The sequence below is a fragment of the Ornithodoros turicata genome, chromosome 3, assembly GCF_037126465.1.
Source record: "Ornithodoros turicata isolate Travis chromosome 3, ASM3712646v1, whole genome shotgun sequence".
Taxonomy (NCBI): domain Eukaryota; kingdom Metazoa; phylum Arthropoda; class Arachnida; order Ixodida; family Argasidae; genus Ornithodoros; species Ornithodoros turicata.
Genome location: NC_088203.1, coordinates 72,454,646 through 72,477,595, shown reverse-complemented (window position 1 = coordinate 72,477,595; position 22,950 = coordinate 72,454,646). Strand labels below are relative to the sequence as shown.

The 22,950-nt window shown below is 45.1% G+C and overlaps 2 long non-coding RNA genes across 2 annotated transcripts; both read right to left on the bottom strand.

The window, feature by feature from the left end:
• Positions 1–7,196: 7,196 nt before the first annotated feature.
• LOC135387310 (uncharacterized) lies at positions 7,197–22,612 on the bottom strand. Its single transcript, XR_010421035.1, has 3 exons — positions 22,527–22,612; positions 16,052–16,192; positions 7,197–7,370 (listed from the first exon to the last, which is right to left on the bottom strand). It is a non-coding gene; the product is annotated as an uncharacterized LOC135387310 (long non-coding RNA).
• On the bottom strand, positions 14,724–15,376 carry LOC135387309 (uncharacterized). Its single transcript, XR_010421034.1, has 2 exons — positions 15,097–15,376; positions 14,724–15,040 (listed from the first exon to the last, which is right to left on the bottom strand). It is a non-coding gene; the product is annotated as an uncharacterized LOC135387309 (long non-coding RNA).
• Positions 22,613–22,950: the final 338 nt, after the last annotated feature.

Here is a 22,950-nt window from a genome sequence, read left to right as displayed (position 1 = left end):
CAGCGCATGCGCTTAAGGAAGAGCGCGGGCGGTGCGGCGAGGCAGAGCTTCAAGTGGACTTAGTGAAGGTGTGAAGGAAGAGAACTGGATGAACTAAAGAACTAAACGATGCCGCGGGACGTTTTGAAGCACTCGCAGGGTCTGCCGTTGGCCGTCAGAGAAGGTGCTAGTCCACAGCGCATGCGCTTAAGAAAAAGCGCGGGGAGGGAGAGCTTCGAGTGGACTGTGTGAAGGTGTGAAGGAAGAGAACTGGATGAACTAAAGAACTAAACGATGCCGCGGGTCGTTTGGAAGTACTCGCAGCGCCTGTCAGAACTGTTACTCGTCTACGGGGGAGGGAGAGCCAGCAGAGCGGCTTTGAACGCCGTATGGATTGAAGTACTCTGGGCAAGTGAACTATATGAACGGCGAACGCTGAACAAGAGTAAATCATTTAGAACTGATTGCGCTGAGATCGCTCTGAGCTCCTTCTCGCAATTGTGGACTGCTAGTGGCGCCGTTATGTTCTGACTTCTGGCTGACTGCTTGTGTGACTGGCACACCCTGGAGCGGGCACGCTATTTTTGCGGCAATACACTGCAAGCTTCCCAATTTTTCCTCCACAACGCTACGTTGTACTTTTCTTCAAGCTCTCTCATGCATTTGAATGAAATGAGTTGAAACTGCGGTTACTCTATCACACTTCTGTGTTCTCAAATTCGCAGCAAGCAGACGTAAGTGATCAGAAATACACGATTGTAACATTGAACGACGACGGCACCTTGCATATTGATCTGTGCATTACTTTTCTCGTTAAAAATATACGTAGAAAATTAAAGCAAAATAAAAAAGCGACCTAAAAGATTACGTTTGCTATGTTGATGTTGTCGAACCTTTGGAAAACTGAATTGCAAGATCATTTTGTTGTATCTCTCTTGGTGGAGACACTTTAAAGTTTGGGACTATATTACTTGATTGTGTTTAATTGCGAACAGGTGAACGAATGAACTATTCTTTTAGGCAGTTCAGTGGAGTGAACTGAACTAAATGAATTAGTTCACAAAAATGAACTGACTTGCCCATCACTAGGACAAAGGGAATAATCTTGCGATTCAATGAATGATAGGAGTCTTTGCCGGTGTCTTCTTCAGACAGGATGTGTTGACGTCACGCAGTCTGTAGCAATGCATTGACCGTTACTGGAAAAAAGTGTGGCAATAGAAAAATAGTGTCTATTGCCCTGGACGGATTTATGATGAGCACTGTTTTTGAATAAGAGGAGTGCGTGTGCTTAGAAATAGTTTGATGCTGGTTTCCTTCTTTGTTTCTTTTCGCTTTTTCCCCCCTTGTCTGACAAACATGTGCTGACATGCCTGGGCTTGTTCTGACATGCTTTCCTTCTACATGTAGTTTTTTTCTTTTTGTACAAGGAATATTCTTGACGATAGTGCTGCCTTGAATGGGAGTAGAGCTATTCTTAATAATTTTGCGATTCATTTAGTTCAGAGAGTAACCGCGAGGGGGACAGGTGTGTGACTTTATGTCTTGCTGAACCATTTTTTTTCCTGTACAGTAAGACTTTGGGAATGAAATGCTACAATCTCCTCTTGTCTATGGTGTTTTTCTGCAATAGTTCCCTATGCAACCATTATAGTAGAATAAAGGAAATAATCTAAGGATAGTGATTCAATAAATAACAGGTGCCCTGTCTAGAGCGTACGCGTCCTTGAGCCACGCACCTGCATGATGACGTCATACCGAGAGACTATTGTTTCAGGTTGACCTTGTCTAGAGGAGCATTAGTGGTAAAAAACTGTGTAGCCCTGAAACAATAGGATGACGTCACGACCAATGAGAACGGCCTGTAGGGGGCGCAAGGATTCACTTCTCTCTTGGACACTGACGGGTCTCGACACGCAAATTCTGCTCCTGGCTAGTTCCATCTCAAATCGAACAATCCGGTACACTTGATGTCTCGAATGAACGGGAAAAAAATTTATGTTGAAGCCATCAGTGAGTTAGGTGAAATAAACGCTTTCCGAATTCTCTGCGCTGCGCGGTTCGGGAAGTAGGAGAGGAGGAAAAAACTGCCTCTCATAAGACGATGTCGTCGCGCGCGGGTTTGAGCGTTCGCTACAGGGCTATTTCTTGTCGCATTATACAAATTTCTTGATCTGGCTTTAGACCACTTAGGGCACAATACGATCTTGCGTTGGCAGTGCTGTATCCGTTTTTGTTTGTCTACAAAAAATATCAAAGTTGACTCAAAGTGCCGAAAAGCACCATATTCACTGCAACTTTGCGGACGATGTACAAAACGGATAAGATTGAGCTTTATGCCGCTTAATTTGTCATTCATGTGGCTGTCGAATGATATATAATTTGTTGCTCTACTCTGTCAGGAACGTAAGCGATACCTCTTTCAGTAACACCATACCACCGAAAAACGACGAAATTTGGAAGCCTTTATCTAAAACACCCCACCAAAAACTTGCCTCGAAAATTTTATGGGTTGTAGGTAGTTCCTTAGACTATGCACAGAAGAAAAATCAAAAGTCGGACTTTATCGGTAGGCGCACTGTGAATTTTTTGCCAGCCCTATACGCGGAGCGCATTCAAGCCGTGGCACCGTGTCCCGCGTGTTGCAAAATCGAATTTTCCAAAGGGACTTTCAACTTCTGTCTTCACATAAAAAGTAATTGCTATCATTTGAAACCGTTCTGAGCGCTTGCGTTCATAATAGTGTTGTAATCGCTGAATGTAGATTGTGGAACAACCATATGTGCTCACATTTTCTGCGGGATGACACATGCATTGCAAGTGCTGGGAGCCCGTGAAGAACAGGATGCTTTAGAATACTTTTGCGTCTTTATAAGAGGTATATTTGTCCACGGTGATCATATCGAAGCATATTTACAGTACACAGAATAACAAGAACTTGACAGCGAAGAAGACAAGGTGACGAAGGTAAGAAGGTAACGTAAGTTATGCAGAGCATTCCGGATGGATGAGAGTGCTCGTGTCATGAACTGCTTTAGGCCGTTGTGGAAGCCACTTTCCTTAATGCTACTTTTGATAGCAGGTTCTTGTCAGATTTTCTTTCAAATGTGGGCAACATTGCTGCGTGTTGTGATTCAGCCACCTTTGTTGTGAAGTACTTGAAGCAGCTTCTGCATAGCTGGCCCATTTCTGTTACGCCTTCGGCTTGATCTGCTGGAACCACAGTCTTTATGGCAGCTACGCCGATCTCCGAAGCAAAGCGAAAATCATTTGTCTATAGCACTTTTTTCTTGTGTATGAGGTGGTAGTCAGCGAAATCCACACGATCAGCACTGTACAACGAAGAGGCCATTGAGGTAGGTGTGAAAGCAGGACGACACACTACAGTAATGCAGATGTCGCCGCACACTCTGTATAAGGGCACTCCATGCACTTCTGTAGTCGAGAAGTGAGTGAAGCGTCTTCTGTGTGAGGCGAAACTTTGCGCAAGGAGTCTTCAGGGAGTAAATGCGATCAGAACCTTCCCATGGTCGCAGCATGTCGAACCGAATAACATATTGGACAGCGGCGCCAGTCGGGCTGTTTCGGCAAGGTTCACAAAAGGCTCCATGAATTAGCCTTGAGTGTGTGCGTATGGCACTACACAACATTTTCCTCAGTGCAATTTCCCCCGCCGGAGGTCATGGTGCCGTAAGAAAGGAAATGTTTCAAAGAATACTGGAAGTCACTGCGTCCCTGCTGCCATAATTCGTACAGTAAATATGCTTGTTTAGAATAATCCTGAACAGATATGCCTCTTACAAAGATGTAAAATCATTCTGTTCTTCCCGGGCTCCCAGCACTTGCAATGCATGTGTGACATCCCGCAAAAAATGCGAGCACATCTGGTTGCTCCACAATCTATATTCAGCGATTACACCACTGTTATGAACGCAAACGCTCAGAACCTTGAAAAGGAAACCTTGAAACCTCAGAATGGTTTCAAATGACAGCAATTACTTTTTATATGAAGACAGAAGTTGAAAGTCCCTTTGGAAAATTCGATTTTGCAACACGCGGGACACGGTGCCTCCGCTTGAATGCGCTCCGCGTATAGGGCTGGCAAAAAATTCACAGTGCGCCTACCGATCAAGTCCGAATTTCGATTTTGCTTCTGTGTATAGTCTAAGGAACTACCTACAACATATAAAATTTTCGAGGCAAGTTTTTGATGGGGTTTTTTAGGTAATGGCTTCCGAAGTTCGTCATTTTTCGGTGGTATGGTGCTACTAAAAGAAGTATCGCTTACGTTCCTTACAGAGTAGAGCAACAAATTATACATCATTCGATAGCCCTATCAATGACAAATTAAACGGCATAAAGCTCAGTCTTATCCGTTTTGTACATCGCCCGCAAAGCTGCAGTGAATATGGTGTTTTTCGGCACTTTGAGTCAACTTTGATGTTTTTTTGCAGACAGACAAAAACCGGTACAGCACTGCCAACGAAGGATCCTATTGTGCCCTAAGTGGTCTAAAGCCAGGTCAAGAAATTACTATAATGCGAGAAGAAATGGCCTTGTAGCGAACGCTCAAACCCGCTCGCGACGACGTCGCCTCATGAGAAGCAGTTTTTTCCTCCTCTCCTATTTCCCGAACCGCGCACCGCAGAGAATTCGGAAAGCGTTTATTTCTCCTAACTCACCGACGGCTTCAACATATATTTTTTTCCCGTTCATTCGAGACATCAAGTGTACCGGATTGTTCGATTTGAGATGGAACTAGCCTCCTGGCGTTGGCCGTCAGTGGAAGAGCGTAGCTTCGGTGAGGTTCTGTCTGTCTGCCTCTGATGGGGTGCGGATGTGTGGTTCGTCACTGGTGAATGGTGTTCGACGATGCAGGTGGATTTTGTGACGAGCAGATTTACAATGAGGGAATGCTGTGAACGGGAAAATGATGGTGAGTGCCTTTTTCACTCTGTTCAAGTGTTTGTTTTCCTCTGTTGCCCAGCAGTCGTACGATTTGTCCTGACGTGTCCTGACATGCCCCGATATGCATGCTTTCCTTTGTTGACGCTTAGTATTTTTTCTCTTTTGACAAGGAACATTGTTGTCTTGACGATAGTGCTGCCCTGAGTTCTGCGCTCCTGGTTACCCGTACTCTGTGTTGATTTGTTGAGTGCCTAGTCCTCTTATTTGTCGTTGATGGAGTTACGTGTTAGGATATTTTGTTCTTTTGCAAGTCTCATTTAGTAAGACTTTGGAATTCCTACGATCAGCTTTCATGCATGGTGCTCTTCTGCAATAGTTTCCTATTCAATCGTTATAGAAGAATAAAGGAAATAATCATGGGATAGTGATTCAATAAATAATAGGTCCCCTGTCTACAGCGTACGCGTCCTTGAGCCACGCAGGTGCATGATGACGTCATACTGTGGCTTCATTGTAGATTGACCAAAGGAGCATTAGTGGAAAAAAACAGGGTAGCCCTGAGACAATAGGATGACATCACGACCAATGAGAACGGCCAGCAGGGGGCGCAGGAATGCTCTTCTCTCTTAGCCTCACGACCAATGAGAATGGTCAGCAGGGTGCGCAGGAATGCTCTTCACTCTTAGCCTCTCGGAGGTGGTCGCCCCAGAGGGCGCTAGGAGCGCGTATGCGTAGCGGCCGCGGAGCGGCGCCCCAGTCAGTTTCTCTCTGGCTGTCGCGGAAAGCAGACGTGCGCTCCCCGCGCTCGCTCAGTTTCTGGCTGGCCGTCACGGAGAGCAGTCGCATCGGTCTGCGCTCCTGCTGTGGTGAGGTGATTTGTTGTGTAACTAATGCTTTCGCCGACTTTGTTCCTGCTTTGTTTGCGAATTTCGTGCCTGTGCACGTCGGGTGCTGGTTGCTGTTGTCCCGGCATCCCCGCCGTTTTCTATCTTCTTCTGCCTTGGAAACGGCAGTAGCGCTGTCGTGATTCTTAATAATTTTGTTGTGAGATTAGTTGAGAAAGTAACCGCTAGGGGGTGCAGCTGCGGGGCTTTATACAGGAGAAAAAAACCATTACGAGTCAGTTCTCTGCCTGGCTGTCGGATAGAGCAGTCACGTCGTTCTGCACTCCTGTTCTGGTGGGTTCATTTGTTGTGTAGCTAATTGTTTTTTCTTGTTAGCTATTGATGGTTTGCATACTCTTGCTTTCCCAGCCTCTGTATTACGAGTGTTTTTCTCCTTGCATGTCCAGAGCTGTCCTAACTTGCCCAGACATGCCATGAGGACGTCACAGCTGACGTCACAGGATGCCCCACCAGGATGCCAGGACCACCTAACTGGTGGTCATAGCTGCGATGCTTTGCAACCTGCCTCTGTGCTCCGTCGCCCGGCGATGGTCAGCGGCTTTTCCGGGCCGCTTCCTTCAAGATGGCGTCGTTGATCTTCAACTAAACTTCTTCTCTCCCCTCTATCTCTATCTATTTTTTTATTTTTTATGACCACGTTTATCCGGAAACGCACAGGGTGGTCTGGACACTAGTTAGACGCTCCCCAATTAGTGTGATGACTCATTGGATGATGCTGATTAATGTGGGGGGTCCCAATTAGCTTTAATTGCTAATTAATGGCGTCCAGAAGCCTTGTAGCGTTTCCGGATAAGCGTGGTCAGTACTTACTACTCAGCGACACGCTACAAATATCTACTCCGAGCGGATACACGATTCTGAAGCCGCGACAGAGCTTTCCTGTCGCTGGACAGGGGGCGCAGCCATCGTTTTTGTCGCTTGCAGCGTGTCGCTGTCGCTTGTCGCGTGTTATGGGATCCGCCCTTAATGAACGCGCAGCGCAAGTATCGCTCAGTTCTGCGGCACTTCAGAATCGGCATATCTGACCTTTAAGAGAAGCTTAATGAGGTCTCATAGAGATTATGTGAGAAATTATAGGAGAAAACGCGTGAGAATCTGGGCGATAATCGCAGACTTTCTCTTACGATTTTGTGAGATGTTCCTTGTGAGAATTCCTGTAAGATTTTTCAATCCGGATAAGACAATACAACAGCGCATCAATAGAAACAGAGACACAGCACAATGTGCATTGTGGCTTAGAATATCTTGCACGGCATATAGCGCCATGCGTTAATAACAGAGAGGTGCGTACCGAGTACAGCTTTCACACGACTGGTGTCCAGGGCAGCCCTTGTATCATGCCTCTTCCCAAACAGGGATTTGTTCTCCAGTTCTTATGTGAACACTCTGAGAAAAAAGTTGTTAAACTGACTCCTTTTACTATTGCACAAAAAGTGTGGCCAGACGTGATACAAAAAATGGGCTGTGTTGGGGGCTTTGCTAGGGGCTTTCCGCTGCTTTGTACTTCTTGTTCAATTTTTGAAGAAGGGAGCTTGGGGTCCTCTTTATTGGCACACTGGAACACTGAGCAAGTCTTTCCTGCAAGGTGAGCAAAAGGATTTATCTATAGAGATATAATGACCTTGGAGGTACGTTTGGGCAGAATGAAATTACACTGAAACTGCATGCAGACCGCCTATACGATATAAGACATGCAACCACCCGCCACCTGCACTTGCACCCATTTTGTCCCCGCTGGTAACCTGCGCTTGCCCTCAACTCACATGCTTCAAATTTTTAATGCCGCTCCACATGAATTGTCGGTGCATTCTGCAAGTATCCCAGGGGTCTGTGCATATCTCCTCTCTCAGTTATTCCACTCGAGAAACCTCACTGGCCTTGGCAATGCCCTCCCCTTCCCCTCTCATGCACAGAGACACGGTTGCAGAGCACATATCAGGCTTCAAGGCAAAAGTTTGCAACACTGACATCAGGCTGTTTATATTCAGACCCTGAAGTTTTCGGGTTTTATTCTTTTTTTCGTTCAAATTCTGGGGTAATAAAACAGGCAGAAAAGTTATCAGACTGAATTTGGGAAGAAAATGGGCCCTGCTATGGAATTAACGTTTGTCCTACTGTTTGTCTGGGGTTCCAGAAGTATCAGAATCAGAGGTCAACTGAGTAATTTGTGGAAGATTAGTGTTGCCTTGAGGTGCCTACCTTTGGTGCAGTTTTGCAGGAAGTAGTTAACTCTAAACAGGCAAACCTCAATGTAGGACACAGATTCAGTGAAAAATATGGGAAACCCTAAAACTTCAGGGCGTATTCATAATGCGAGAAATCAATATCGGTTGAAGTTAGTAAGTTAATTTTATGACCGACAGGTAACGGTACTATACTCGTGTACGTGAACCAGTCCACCACTATTTCATACATGACCTGCAACAAGGCTAATTTTCTACATTCACTTTGGAAAACAATGCAGGCTCCTGTGGGTACACCCATGCACCTCTGTCAAGTTCATCATTCACTGCACATGCATTATGTTATAAACATACACTACGGCAGAACGTGAAGAGAGACGGGGACGAGAGGTCTTTAGCACCCGACAGGTTTCTAGTAACAAAGGAGATCTCTGCTGACGAGAGGAGATCTCCTTTGTAGCTAGGGACCTGCCGGGCTAACCCGAGTCTTTTTGTGTTACTAAACGGTTTGCTAGTGAACGATGTGGTTGTGTCCTCCCCATCTCTCTTTGTGTTCTGCCGTTATATTTGCTTCAAACAAACAGGCTTTCCACCAAAGGAGATCTCTGCTGACGAGAGGAGATCTCCTTTGTAGCTAGGGACCTGCCGGGCTAACCCGAGTCTTTTTGTGTTACTAAACGTTTTGCTAGTGAACGATGTGGTTGTGTCCTCCCCATTTCTCTTTGTGTTCTGCCGTTATATTTGCTTCAAACAAACAGGCTTTCCACCAAAGGAGATCTCTGCTGACGAGAGGAGATCTCCTTTGTAGCTAGGGACCTGCCGGGCTAACCCGAGTCTTTTTGTGTTACTAAACGTTTTGCTAGTGAACGATGTGGTTGTGTCCTCCCCATCTCTCTTTGTGTTCTGCCGTTATATTTGCTTCAAACAAACAGGCTTTCCACCAAAGGAGATCTCTGCTGACGAGAGGAGATCTCCTTTGTAGCTAGGGACCTGCCGGGCTAACCCGAGTCTTTTTGTGTTACTAAACGTTTTGCTAGTGAACGATGTGGTTGTGTCCTCACCATCTCTCTTTGTGTTCTGCCGTTATATTTGCTTCAAACAAACAGGCTTTCCACCAAAGGGGATCTCTGCTGACGAGAGGAGATCTCCTTTGTAGCTAGGGACCTGCCGGGCTAACCCGAGTCTTTTTGTGTTACTAAACGTTTTGCTAGTGAACGATGTAGTTGTGTCCTCCCCATCTCTCTTTGTGTTCTGCCGTTATATTTGCTTCAAACAAACAGGCTTTCCACCAAAGGAGATCTCTGCTGACGAGAGGAGATCTCCTTTGTAGCTAGGGACCTGCCGGGCCAACCCGAGTCTTTTTGTGTTACTAAACGTTTTGCTAGTGAACGATGTGGTTGTGTCCTCCCCATTTCTCTTTGTGTTCTGCCGTTATATTTGCTTCAAACAAACAGGCTTTCCACCAAAGGAGATCTCTGCTGACGAAAGGAGATCTCCTTTGTAGCTAGGGACCTGCCGGACTAACCCGAGTCTTTTTGTGTTACTAAACGTTTTGCTAGTGAACGATGTGGTTGTGTCCTCCCCATCTCTCTTTGTGTTCTGCCGTTATATTTGCTTCAAACAAACAGGCTTTCCACCAAAGGAGATGTCTGCTGACGAGAGGAGATCTCCTTTGTAGCTAGGGACCTGCCGGGCTAACCCGAGTCTTTTTGTGTTACTAAACGTTTTGCTAGTGAACGATGTGGTTGTGTCCTCCCCATCTCTCTTTGTGTTCTGCCGTTATATTTGCTTCAAACGAACAGGCTTTCCACCAAAGGAGATCTCTGCTGACGAGAGGAGATCTCCTTTGTAGCGAGGGACCTGCCGGGCTAACCCGAGTCTTTTTGTGTTACTAAACGTTTTGCTAGTGAACGATGTGGTTGTGTCCTCCCCATCTCTCTTTGTGTTCTGCCGTTATATTTGCTTCAAACAAACAGGCTTTCCACCAAACGAGATCTCTGCTGACGAGAGGAGATCTCCTTTGTAGCTAGGGACCTGCCGGGCTAACCCGAGTCTTTTTGTGTTACTAAACGTTTTGCTAGTGAACGATGTGGTTGTGTCCTCCCCATCTCTCTTTGTGTTCTGCCGTTATATTTGCTTCAAACAAACAGGTTTTCCACCAAAGGAGATCTCTGCTGACGAGAGGAGATCTCCTTTGTAGCTAGGGACCTGCCGGGCTAACCCGAGTCTTTTTGTGTTACTAAACGTTTTGCTAGTGAACGATGTGGTTGTGTCCTCCCCATCTCTCTTTGTGTTCTGCCGTTATATTTGCTTCAAACAAACAGGCTTTCCACCAAAGGAGATCTCTGCTGACGAGAGGAGATCTCCTTTGTAGCTAGGGACCTGCCGGGCTAACCCGAGTCTTTTTGTGTTACTAAACGTTTTGCTAGTGAACGATGTGGTTGTGTCCTCCCCATCTCTCTTTGTGTTCTGCCGTTATATTTGCTTCAAACAAACAGGCTTTCCACCAAAGGAGATCTCTGCTGACGAGAGGAGATCTCCTTTGTAGCTAGGGACCTGCCGGGCCAACCCGAGTCTTTTTGTGTTACTAAACGTTTTGCTAGTGAACGATGTGGTTGTGTCCTCCCCATTTCTCTTTGTGCTCTGCCGTTATATTTGCTTCAAACAAACAGGCTTTCCACCAAAGGAGATCTCTGCTGACGAGAGGAGATCTCCTTTGTAGCTAGGGACCTGCCGGGCTAACCCGAGTCTTTTTGTGTTACTAAACGTTTTGCTAGTGAACGATGTGGTTGTGTCCTCCCCATCTCTCTTTGTGTTCTGCCGTTATATTTGCTTCAAACAAACAGGCTTTCCACCAAAGGAGATGTCTGCTGACGAGAGGAGATCTCCTTTGTAGCTAGGGACCTGCCGGGCTAACCCGAGTCTTTTTGTGTTACTAAACGTTTTGCTAGTGAACGATGTGGTTGTGTCCTCCCCATCTCTCTTTGTGTTCTGCCGTTATATTTGCTTCAAACGAACAGGCTTTCCACCAAAGGAGATCTCTGCTGACGAGAGGAGATCTCCTTTGTAGCGAGGGACCTGCCGGGCTAACCCGAGTCTTTTTGTGTTACTAAACGTTTTGCTAGTGAACGATGTGGTTGTGTCCTCCCCATCTCTCTTTGTGTTCTGCCGTTATATTTGCTTCAAACAAACAGGCTTTCCACCAAACGAGATCTCTGCTGACGAGAGGAGATCTCCTTTGTAGCTAGGGACCTGCCGGGCTAACCCGAGTCTTTTTGTGTTACTAAACGTTTTGCTAGTGAACGATGTGGTTGTGTCCTCCCCATCTCTCTTTGTGTTCTGCCGTTATATTTGCTTCAAACAAACAGGTTTTCCACCAAAGGAGATCTCTGCTGACGAGAGGAGATCTCCTTTGTAGCTAGGGACCTGCCGGGCTAACCCGAGTCTTTTTGTGTTACTAGACGTTTTGCTAGTGAACGATGTGGTTGTGTCCTCCCCATCTCTCTTTGTGTTCTGCCGTTATATTTGCTTCAAACAAACAGGTTTTCCACCAAAGGAGATCTCTGCTGACGAGAGGAGATCTCCTTTGTAGCTAGGGACCTGCCGGGCTAACCCGAGTCTTTTTGTGTTACTAAACGTTTTGCTAGTGAACGATGTGGTTGTGTCCTCCCCATCTCTCTTTGTGTTCTGCCGTTATATTTGCTTCAAACGAACAGGCTTTCCACCAAAGGAGATCTCTGCTGACGAGAGGAGATCTCCTTTGTAGCGAGGGACCTGCCGGGCTAACCCGAGTCTTTTTGTGTTACTAAACGTTTTGCTAGTGAACGATGTGGTTGTGTCCTCCCCATCTCTCTTTGTGTTCTGCCGTTATATTTGCTTCAAACAAACAGGCTTTCCACCAAACGAGATCTCTGCTGACGAGAGGAGATCTCCTTTGTAGCTAGGGACCTGCCGGGCTAACCCGAGTCTTTTTGTGTTACTAAACGTTTTGCTAGTGAACGATGTGGTTGTGTCCTCCCCATCTCTCTTTGTGTTCTGCCGTTATATTTGCTTCAAACAAACAGGTTTTCCACCAAAGGAGATCTCTGCTGACGAGAGGAGATCTCCTTTGTAGCTAGGGACCTGCCGGGCTAACCCGAGTCTTTTTGTGTTACTAAACGTTTTGCTAGTGAACGATGTGGTTGTGTCCTCCCCATCTCTCTTTGTGTTCTGCCGTTATATTTGCTTCAAACGAACAGGCTTTCCACCAAAGGAGATCTCTGCTGACGAGAGGAGATCTCCTTTGTAGCGAGGGACCTGCCGGGCTAACCCGAGTCTTTTTGTGTTACTAAACGTTTTGCTAGTGAACGATGTGGTTGTGTCCTCCCCATCTCTCTTTGTGTTCTGCCGTTATATTTGCTTCAAACAAACAGGCTTTCCACCAAACGAGATCTCTGCTGACGAGAGGAGATCTCCTTTGTAGCTAGGGACCTGCCGGGCTAACCCGAGTCTTTTTGTGTTACTAAACGTTTTGCTAGTGAACGATGTGGTTGTGTCCTCCCCATCTCTCTTTGTGTTCTGCCGTTATATTTGCTTCAAACAAACAGGTTTTCCACCAAAGGAGATCTCTGCTGACGAGAGGAGATCTCCTTTGTAGCTAGGGACCTGCCGGGCTAACCCGAGTCTTTTTGTGTTACTAAACGTTTTGCTAGTGAACGATGTGGTTGTGTCCTCCCCATCTCTCTTTGTGTTCTGCCGTTATATTTGCTTCAAACAAACAGGCTTTCCACCAAACGAGATCTCTGCTGACGAGAGGAGATCTCCTTTGTAGCTAGGGACCTGCCGGGCTAACCCGAGTCTTTTTGTGTTACTAAACGTTTTGCTAGTGAACGATGTGGTTGTGTCCTCCCCATCTCTCTTTGTGTTCTGCCGTTATATTTGCTTCAAACGAACAGGCTTTCCACCAAAGGAGATCTCTGCTGACGAGAGGAGATCTCCTTTGTAGCTAGGGACCTGCCGGGCTAACCCGAGTCTTTTTGTGTTACTAAACGTTTTGCTAGTGAACGATGTGGTTGTGTCCTCCCCATCTCTCTTTGTGTTCTGCCGTTATATTTGCTTCAAACGAACAGGCTTTCCACCAAAGGAGATCTCTGCTGACGAGAGGAGATCTCCTTTGTAGCGAGGGACCTGCCGGGCTAACCCGAGTCTTTTTGTGTTACTAAACGTTTTGCTAGTGAACGATGTGGTTGTGTCCTCCCCATCTCTCTTTGTGTTCTGCCGTTATATTTGCTTCAAACAAACAGGCTTTCCACCAAACGAGATCTCTGCTGACGAGAGGAGATCTCCTTTGTAGCTAGGGACCTGCCGGGCTAACCCGAGTCTTTTTGTGTTACTAAACGTTTTGCTAGTGAACGATGTGGTTGTGTCCTCCCCATCTCTCTTTGTGTTCTGCCGTTATATTTGCTTCAAACAAACAGGTTTTCCACCAAAGGAGATCTCTGCTGACGAGAGGAGATCTCCTTTGTAGCTAGGGACCTGCCGGGCTAACCCGAGTCTTTTTGTGTTACTAAACGTTTTGCTAGTGAACGATGTGGTTGTGTCCTCCCCATCTCTCTTTGTGTTCTGCCGTTATATTTGCTTCAAACAAACAGGCTTTCCACCAAACGAGATCTCTGCTGACGAGAGGAGATCTCCTTTGTAGCTAGGGACCTGCCGGGCTAACCCGAGTCTTTTTGTGTTACTAAACGTTTTGCTAGTGAACGATGTGGTTGTGTCCTCCCCATCTCTCTTTGTGTTCTGCCGTTATATTTGCTTCAAACAAACAGGTTTTCCACCAAAGGAGATCTCTGCTGACGAGAGGAGATCTCCTTTGTAGCTAGGGACCTGCCGGGCTAACCCGAGTCTTTTTGTGTTACTAAACGTTTTGCTAGTGAACGATGTGGTTGTGTCCTCCCCATCTCTCTTTGTGTTCTGCCGTTATATTTGCTTCAAACAAACAGGCTTTCCACCAAAGGAGATCTCTGCTGACGAGAGGAGATCTCCTTTGTAGCTAGGGACCTGCCGGGCTAACCCGAGTCTTTTTGTGTTACTAAACGTTTTGCTAGTGAACGATGTGGTTGTGTCCTCCCCATCTCTCTTTGTGTTCTGCCGTTATATTTGCTTCAAACAAAGAGGCTTTCCACCTTTTTGCACTTCTGTTAAACATACTTGAAAACGTAAAAGTCTAACAGCTTTTCTTGTTCTCTGCAGTGATGGAGCGAGTCAACACACGACAGTGATGCTTTTATTCCAGGTTATTATTTGTAAAAGAAATGCCATGAATACTTCTATGTGTCTCGTTGAAGGTGGCTTTGTTTTTAAGCCTGCAATCCAGTACTCTAAATTCCTCTTTTGCTTATTTCTGGGAAGTGCGAAGCTTCACTTACATCATTACTGCACAGAACCACTCTAAAGCAGCAACAGGGCATATAATTGAAACATAAAGTAAACTGCAAAATGTTATTAGATCCAGTACGTTACACCCAGGCAAAAATCTGGAGTGGGACCACTTCAAAGTGGTTTATTGGACAGGTCCCACTTTGAGTGTGGGACCATTTAGTGACTGGGACCAGTTGAAAGTGGAACCAGCTTCACGATGGTCCCACCTGAAGTGGAACCAGTGGAATTGATCCAGTGGTCCCCTCTGTTAAGTGGTCCGGGATCCGGCCACTTAGCAGCTGGGACCACTGAATGCATGACCGAAAATAATGCGTAGAAATGCGCATATTGCTCAAGTAAATTACCGTTTATTCTGCTAAAAGCATACACTGAGCAGAAAGAAATAATCAAAACATCTCTACATTTACATACCACGTAGTATAAGTCTGATCACTCACTGTGTCTAAACAAAGCATATGCCTGACTGTGCGATGCACTCACGGACCACAGGGAGCTTTCGTTCGTTGGCCACCTCACATCTTGTATTTTCTTAGAGAAGATGACACGACACTCCTGTTTTCCATGCAGGTCGCGACATACACCCCATTCCTCTTCACCGTACGTTCGGAATCTTCTCATCCTGTTTCTCTTCAAGTTCCTCCGAAGTTTCTGAAATGCCAACATCTAATTAATAGTAATCAAAACATCACGGTCATCACTCATACCTGCAAACATTCGCGACGTGCAGTCCGATTGGCGTTTCACAGTGCGTTCTTGCCTCTACGCCGTTTACGTCTTCTTGGCGTCAAAACTCTTCCGGGAAATCGACAATGTGCTGCACAGGAACCATTGTCATCGCATTGTCTTACAAAGCGCACTGAGACACACGTAAATACAGCACTGCCATCACCATCCTTGCGACGGTTACTGAAGACAAAACGAACTTCCTAGCGACGCGTCGAAGTTCTAACTTCCAACTGCCACTCTCGCCCTCTCGCTCCGTCGCTCGCCTCTCGCTCTCTCCTCTCCCTCTCGGCTCTCGCCGTTTGAAGAATTGCCGTGGCGTCTTCACATTGCATCAGCCTCTGCAATCACATTTTCTTTTTTCGTCGTTGTCTTTCTTCTAGTATTTAGCTTAATTTTTGTTGTTGTTGAGATGTATTTTTTTACATTTCTCTGGTACTTAATATGTTATGATATTCACCTCAGATGAGAATGTGCACGAATTGGAGTTACAGCATTCGCAGACGCGCGCACCTGGATAAACAGCAATAAAAAGAGACCATGCCTGTGCTAAAATAGATGACAGTAATAGATCAAACAAAACTTGGCAAGTGTGGACAAGATGAAATCTCAAAGGGGGAAGCTGGGAAGCTGCCCAACTTGGAGTCTAAGCGACCACTCTGGGAACAAAATGGTACCTGTGAGGCTCCAGCTGGAACTTCTGGAACCATCTGAGACCAGAGTGGTACCACTGATGTCACCAAAGTGGAACCAGCCACCCCACTTGGGAATCCAGCTGGGACCATCCACATTCAACTGGATCCATTCCGGGACCATCAAACATCCAACTGGAACCAGTCCAGATTCAACTGGAACCATTCTGGGACCAGTCCAGATTTTCGCCTGGGCACCAAAATGTGCTCTGCATTAACAATGCGGAACTTTGGGCAAACATACCAAGAACTGCTTTCACATTCCTTGGGTCCAGGGCATCTTTTGGTTCCTGCCCCTTCCCATTGTTGTTGGCTTGCCAAAGAGGGACTTTTTCTTCAATTCATCTTCCTAACCGTGTTTGGCACATGATGACCTTTGTAGTCGCTGCGCCAAAAAAACTCTAATCATCATCATCATCAATTCATCTTCCGTGAAGAGCACCCTCAACAGCGAACGTGCAAAACGGCATGCTGAGCCTCTGTAGGTCTGTTCTAGCCGTTCGAGGGTGGATTCTGAAACCATGACACCGTCCCCCAAGTCAATCTCATGAATGTAGGGGAATAAGAAAAGATAACTTTAACTGTACACATTTGTAAAAGGTAACAACCGTGCACAGCAGTTGAGGTACTGATCATGAACCTATGATCATGGGCCTAGTAGCACTTTTAATCGGATGCTGAACACTGATACAAGACTATGTACAGGGTGCGCTGTATTTTTGGAAACAGAACGGTTCAGACAGAGCAATAAAAGTAAGCCGGGCACAAGTCTTCTGCTACCATCAGGCGCGACATGAAAGTATCACTGTTGTAACTCAGCCTCCGGTTACCTTTTATCATTCTCTTCATGATGTGTTTCACTTCAAAAAATAACGAACAAACTATCAATGAGAGTAGGAGACGACAAGCATGACATAGTATGAGAGCAAATGTAGTGTGAGCAGAAGAAAAACAATGGTACACCAGCACATAAACATTTACCTGCATCGGGAGATCACCGCAGGACAAAGCCAAACACAAGAGTGAAATATCCGGGTACTTGAATGAGAGACATTCTCAAGGGAATAAAGCAACACAAACCTAACACACAGGGGACAGATGCATCAGTGCATATGTACCAGTATCTGAAAACGCAATATCGCAATTTCGTTTGACAAAGGGCGAAACTATTATTAAATAGATCGCTCCATGTAAATAGAAGTGACACAGCCCCCTCTTCTGCAACCTCACTTCGGTGAGGGGGTGGGACTTCCTGAGCTGAGCTGATGCACAAAGCAGATTCAACATGTAAAAAATAGAAATGAATGTGCCATCAAGAACTGACCACCGCGCTACACAGAGACAGTGATAAACCGAAATTCGGAGGCTACCTGTGTGGTGCCGGAGTTACAAACAGGCGCAACGTCGAAAGTAGCACCTGCGCCATTCCACTCCAAGTGATCCAGAGGTGCTGCTTAATCTCCCCCCTCCCCCGGATATCGATGGGTATCTGTGCTTCTGTGCGTGTGATTTCGTATGTGAGGAAACCCCCTTGTCTCCTCAGATGACAAAATGCCCAGTGTAGGCGGAATGTCTCACAGAAATTTGGCTACCTCTTCCAAACCACCATTGCTTTATCCAGTTACCATCGCTGCTATGACCAAACTAATGCGTGGATCATATGGTCTCATTTGCTGGCTGAAAGTCAATTTTGTCATATTTCATTTACCTTAGTCTCCCGACGACAAGTTACTGATTCACGATTTACGACCGATATTTGGGAATTCTTTTAAACTTTATCAATTTCTTCATATTTATAACCAAATATCATCTTCATAATTTTGGTAAACTGTATATGTACAGATCAATGAACAAAAGGATCAGCTTGAAATATAAAGCAGCATGGGAACTTTAACAACTACTAGTTTTTTTTTAACATAGCCTTTCGATCTGAGGAGGTCACAGTGGGTGTTTGATCAAGGCGTTGTTTTATGTGTTGCCTTATCAGGGTGTCTACCAAACTTTACTGCACAAATTCCTTTTCCATGTTCTCTCTGACAATGTTTGGAGCTCGTTCCTGACATGGGCACGGCATTCTAGTAGGGATTAATTTCTCAGACCTTGCCAGGTTTTAATACGTGATGCCCGTTTTATGGCAATGCTTTTTACTACCTGAGAAGGAGCCTACACAAGTTTTCCGAGAAATCATGGGTGTCTTCTTTTGTGATTGCACAAGAAGTCTGCGACCGCATAAACCTGCCCACAGTGCACCTGTAACTCGCGCAGGTGATGTCTGTCTGCATACACACCCATCAGGCGACTTACGGGTACACTCGCAATAACTGTGCTGGTGTTGCAGGTGATTGACATTTACCAAAAATTATTCCCACAGTGATGCAAATGGTCGCCTCTTTCACTTTTCATGCAACGTGAGTCATCAATATCAGTCATGAGAGCAATGACAGCAGGTCGATCACAAGCCACTGGAGTAAATTGGCTACCAAAGAATAATATTCAGTAAAACTTTCATGAATGTGAATTCACAATGTGCAGATAATTCAGGGATACAGGTGATATTCAACACGGCAGGCTGCGGCATGGGCGGTACGGACGCACCTGCAATTCATCACTTTGGGTGCGGATTTGGACAGGGCGTATGCAAGTTATGGATGCACTGTCAGCAGGTACTTGTAGTAGCCCCCCTTTTCTGGCAGATCCTTATAAAAGGCCATTTCCATATCAGGAAGAAGGCTCCACCACAGGAGTGACTGACAAGTGTAGCTTGCACATGACGGCAACCCAGGCCTATGACTGTGATCAAAGTACATGTAAATGTAATGTTTGGTGCCTTTCACAGAATAAGCAGTTAAGTCAAGCTGAAAACACACAGCAGAACGTTTAAATGAAGTAAGTACGCACGCAGCTCCAGATAAAAAGACTTGGTTAATGAGTACCTTACCTGCACGCCACAGTTGTTGTACAAATTGCTAATTTTTGTGATTGTTTGCTGCAAATGCTGCTCAATATTTCAAGCTCAGTTTTTTTATTTTTTTGTCTGTGTGTGGTTCTTGATCGGTTCATCTACTATTTACAAATATTATGAAGAAGATATTAACTTATTTACTGTTTTAAGAAAATTTCGAAATTTTAGTTGCAAATCACGCATATATCACTTTCAGGTTCGCCGACCAACGTGTGCAAAGCGCGACACAATGGCAAAAGCAAATGGCAAAAGCTGTCAAATGAGGCTATTCCCGACGCGATCCACGTATCGTTTGGGTCACACAGCACGTTACCAAAGTGATGGTGGTTTGCAACGGATGACCGTACTTCGACCATGCATCTTTTAGACTAACACTGGACTAATAAGGAATCAGTAAAGAAATCCTCAATGAAATACTGGGGAAGGGCCAAGCAGGGGAAGGGGACAAGCAGCGCCTTTGATTACTTGGTGTGGAACGGCCCACTTGTTTGTAAGTACCAGAGATAGCCTCCTCCTTCTGTTTACTGCTCACACTGTGATGTGCCCTGATCAGTTTTTAATGACACACCCTGTATATACAGTGTCTTTTTTCATTGCAAGCATAGCACTACCTAAAAAGGGCGATAAAAGGCTGGAAGTTACCTTTACACTACTTGAGCTAGAAACAGGTGCAACACAAATAGCACAAATGGTAGCGGCCATTTTGCTTTTGGTGCTCTGTTTGTGAAACAATGCTTCCAACAAGAAGGACACCCTGTATAGATTACATATGCAACAGAAACGGATGTGCTCAATGGCATTCTGCTTCCAGACCTCCATCTGGTCCTGGTAATTTTCTTTCATTTTAACTGAACTAAAAAAAATGTCTTTAATTGAACTTCGAAATTTCTAAAGCAACTATGATTTTCTGGGTGAGGCTGGAAAAGCATATCAAATTTTGGCAAATTTATTGTGCACTACTCTGCAGAGCATCGGAAATAACATACATACAGGGTGCCGAGTGAGATACTGTCCCTTTTTAAGCGTTAATAAACATGTCTACCAAACTATGCTCTTTTGTAGATGGGTAGAAATCCAGCGAACCGATAGTGATGTAGGAAGGGAGTTGCCTCAGGACAGAAGCCTTCTTCTGTCTTCTTCTTCTGTCTTTCCGGCTTCTGTCCTGAGGCAACTCCCGTCCTATACTCTTTTATAGGTTTTTCCTGACAATTTTCACAGAATTCACTGGCTATCACGGTTCGATTGACACGGGCTGAGAGATTTGGGCCCGAACTGCTTCCTGAAGCACAAGGCCCAGCCGGGCGCTGGGCTGAAGGGCTAAGGCCCACTCTTTTGCAACTACACGTGTTGTCAGTGCCTTATATGCCTTAGACTGTGCGCTTATGACACCCGTCCCCGCTTTCATAGCATTAGCAGTGGGCACGTTGGACCAATTAAAGTTGAGACCAACCCCAAATTTGGCAAAAGAATAAGAAGTGGCAAAAGCGTATGGCCCGCACAAGCCTGGCCACCTAGCCTGTGTCAAATCTGCCATCCGTAACGCTTTTTTACATCCAAGGCCACATTCAAAACTAACCATTAGTGGAAAATGTGAATCTGACACTGTGCCCCACAAACCGGGATATTGCACCAAATCAGCATTAGTAAATTTCCCTACCTTTCGAGGCATTTTGATATTTTCCTTGACAATTCCCCAACTTTCACTGCCATGTTAAACCCCCTTGACGACTTTCTGTCTTCCAAGTTGGTAGACACAACTGTTAACATCATTACATAATATAATGAAAACTGTTATATAACATAATTAGGACGTAGTCTGCTAACATAATTATGGAGCTACACTGATGAAACCTAGCACAGTAGATGACAAAAATGTTTGTGAATGTCACCCAACTGGTTTCAGCAACCTATGACACTCTGCTGATTTTCAAATTTTTTATCAAATTTCGACATTTTTTCAGTGGACACCCTGTAGAATGGCAAGCGTTTTTTGGCTTCATCCTTCCAATGCTGTGCAACACCGCCTTGAAAACAAGCGACAAAAAGGGGAAACAGCGTCAGAGCTTCTTTACAGCAGGGAAAGGAGTTCAATTTTCGGGCTATCATCAGTAGATAATTTATTCTTCCTCAGAGGATGTTTCATGCACAGTTTTTGACATGAACAAACAGCATTTTTTTGCTATTTCATTAGGTTCTGTTAGCCATTTTGTCGGAAGCAATGAAGGGTGAAATAGGACGAACTTATCGTGTTTCAGTCTCCACCAGAAGAACGTGAGGCTGTTTCTGTTTCTGAGGCTGTTTCTGTTTCTGAGGCGACAAAATGCTGTTGAGCACATTTTTATTCAACGTGGAGACACTTGTAAATGTGTTACAGTTTGGTTGAGACATCCTGAACAGAAATGCAATTTACATACTGCAATGTACGCGGCCCATACGGCAATTGAGGACAAATAGGTTGTCACAAATAGCTCTCTTTGCTGATATTATGAATCATTGTTCCGACGGTTTACCGAGAACGACAAGTTGAAGGACCCCAAGGGTTTCGGGTAGATATAGGGTTTTACCCGAATTCTTGATTATTTGTTCCGGGGAAACTATCATGCAAAGTCGGTTTAACCCGAAAACGAAGAACCGAAACCATATACCAACGACATGTTTACAGATGACAAAAACAAACAAACAAACAAAAAGAACTGGAATCAAATTAAAGAAAAGGAACAACTGTGGTCCAGTCTGCAGCACAGTGGCATTACCAGTACGTCATCCCTTGGGATTTTTTTGCCTTAATTTTATGTCTTAGACAAAAGCTTGGCCTACGAATTTTGCGCATTAAAGTGATTTTGTTAAAAATGCCACCTCTGCACATTTTTATTTCCATAACAAAATGAGGTGCAGATGCCAAGCTTTTTCGCTGTTGAATTACCCACTAGTACTAGACTAATCGTCAAATAGTCAAAGTCTAGTACGTGCTCACAAACCAAGTAAAAATAGCCAGGGAAATCCAGTTTGCAGATACACTGCTAAATTCCTGAGATTACAATAAACTGATTTTTTTGCGGCACCAGTTTTCGCGCCACACTGGGGCAAAAAAAAAAAAAAGCCATGACCTTGCTCAGCCATAAACGTAAAGTCCTTGCACCAGAATGCAACAAGCTGCAATGCTCAATGAGCTCTCAGTGACTAGCAGCTGGCACTAGATGGTATGATTGTTTTCTGCGGTACATGACGTGCAGTGGAACCTGGTGTCTAGACAGTTAGCGCAACAGCAGAAAATACTCCATGGTGAGACATCTTATGTGACCTAGGAGCACCCCACTTTTTCTTCCAGAAGGAAAAGAAAAGGCCAAGCAGGACCTCGATGTTTTCGTGTAAAATCGCCCAGCTGCTTTTTATGATGGGCTCTCTTAATTTTGGGCACTTAAGACTTCAACCCTCTAGTGGTGGAATGCTTCAGAATTTAAAACAAGCCTTGCCACACCCACAGATGGAACAAATATTCTTATCCAAATTTAATGGTTCAGCAACATGACCAGGCCTACTGTTATGGGATAAGGGACGTAGGAAGCTCACTGTTTAACATAATTTCCTCCCCACAGGAATCTTTAATCAGCCGTATTCCCTCCCATTCTGTATTGAAGCGACTTATGGCGGACAACAATTCATGACAGGTGAGATAACGGCCACCAAAGCAGAGCTTTGCCACCATTTGAGCCTATCTAGTGCACAGACCACATTGAAATCATAAAGGAAGCATTACCTATCATGTCTTGCTGCTCTGCGACCTTCCGTTCAAGGCCTTCATTCCTTTTCTGCAGCTCCGTTACTTGGTCAACGTGGTTGCAGCAGTTGACCTGCTGTCAAGGAAGTTCAATATAAGTTTCAATTTATAAATAACGCTATATTGGACAGATTTGATTCTATGTGTATCTGGCGATACAAGGTTGACTCACTTATTGCGTTTAATGGAACGGATACATAAGTTTTATGAACGTCAACCCTTTGTCAGTGCGCACTTACTTTAATTCCAAGTTATAGCACACCTGTGATGTCTGGGTCGATGCTCGCGCTGCCAACCTGTTTCGACGGCGTTCCATTTTTAACGGTTCTCTTGCAAAGCACTGTATTTAATGCAGTTACTGTTAGTATTGATGCAGTACTATCCATGGACGGCGCCCATGGCG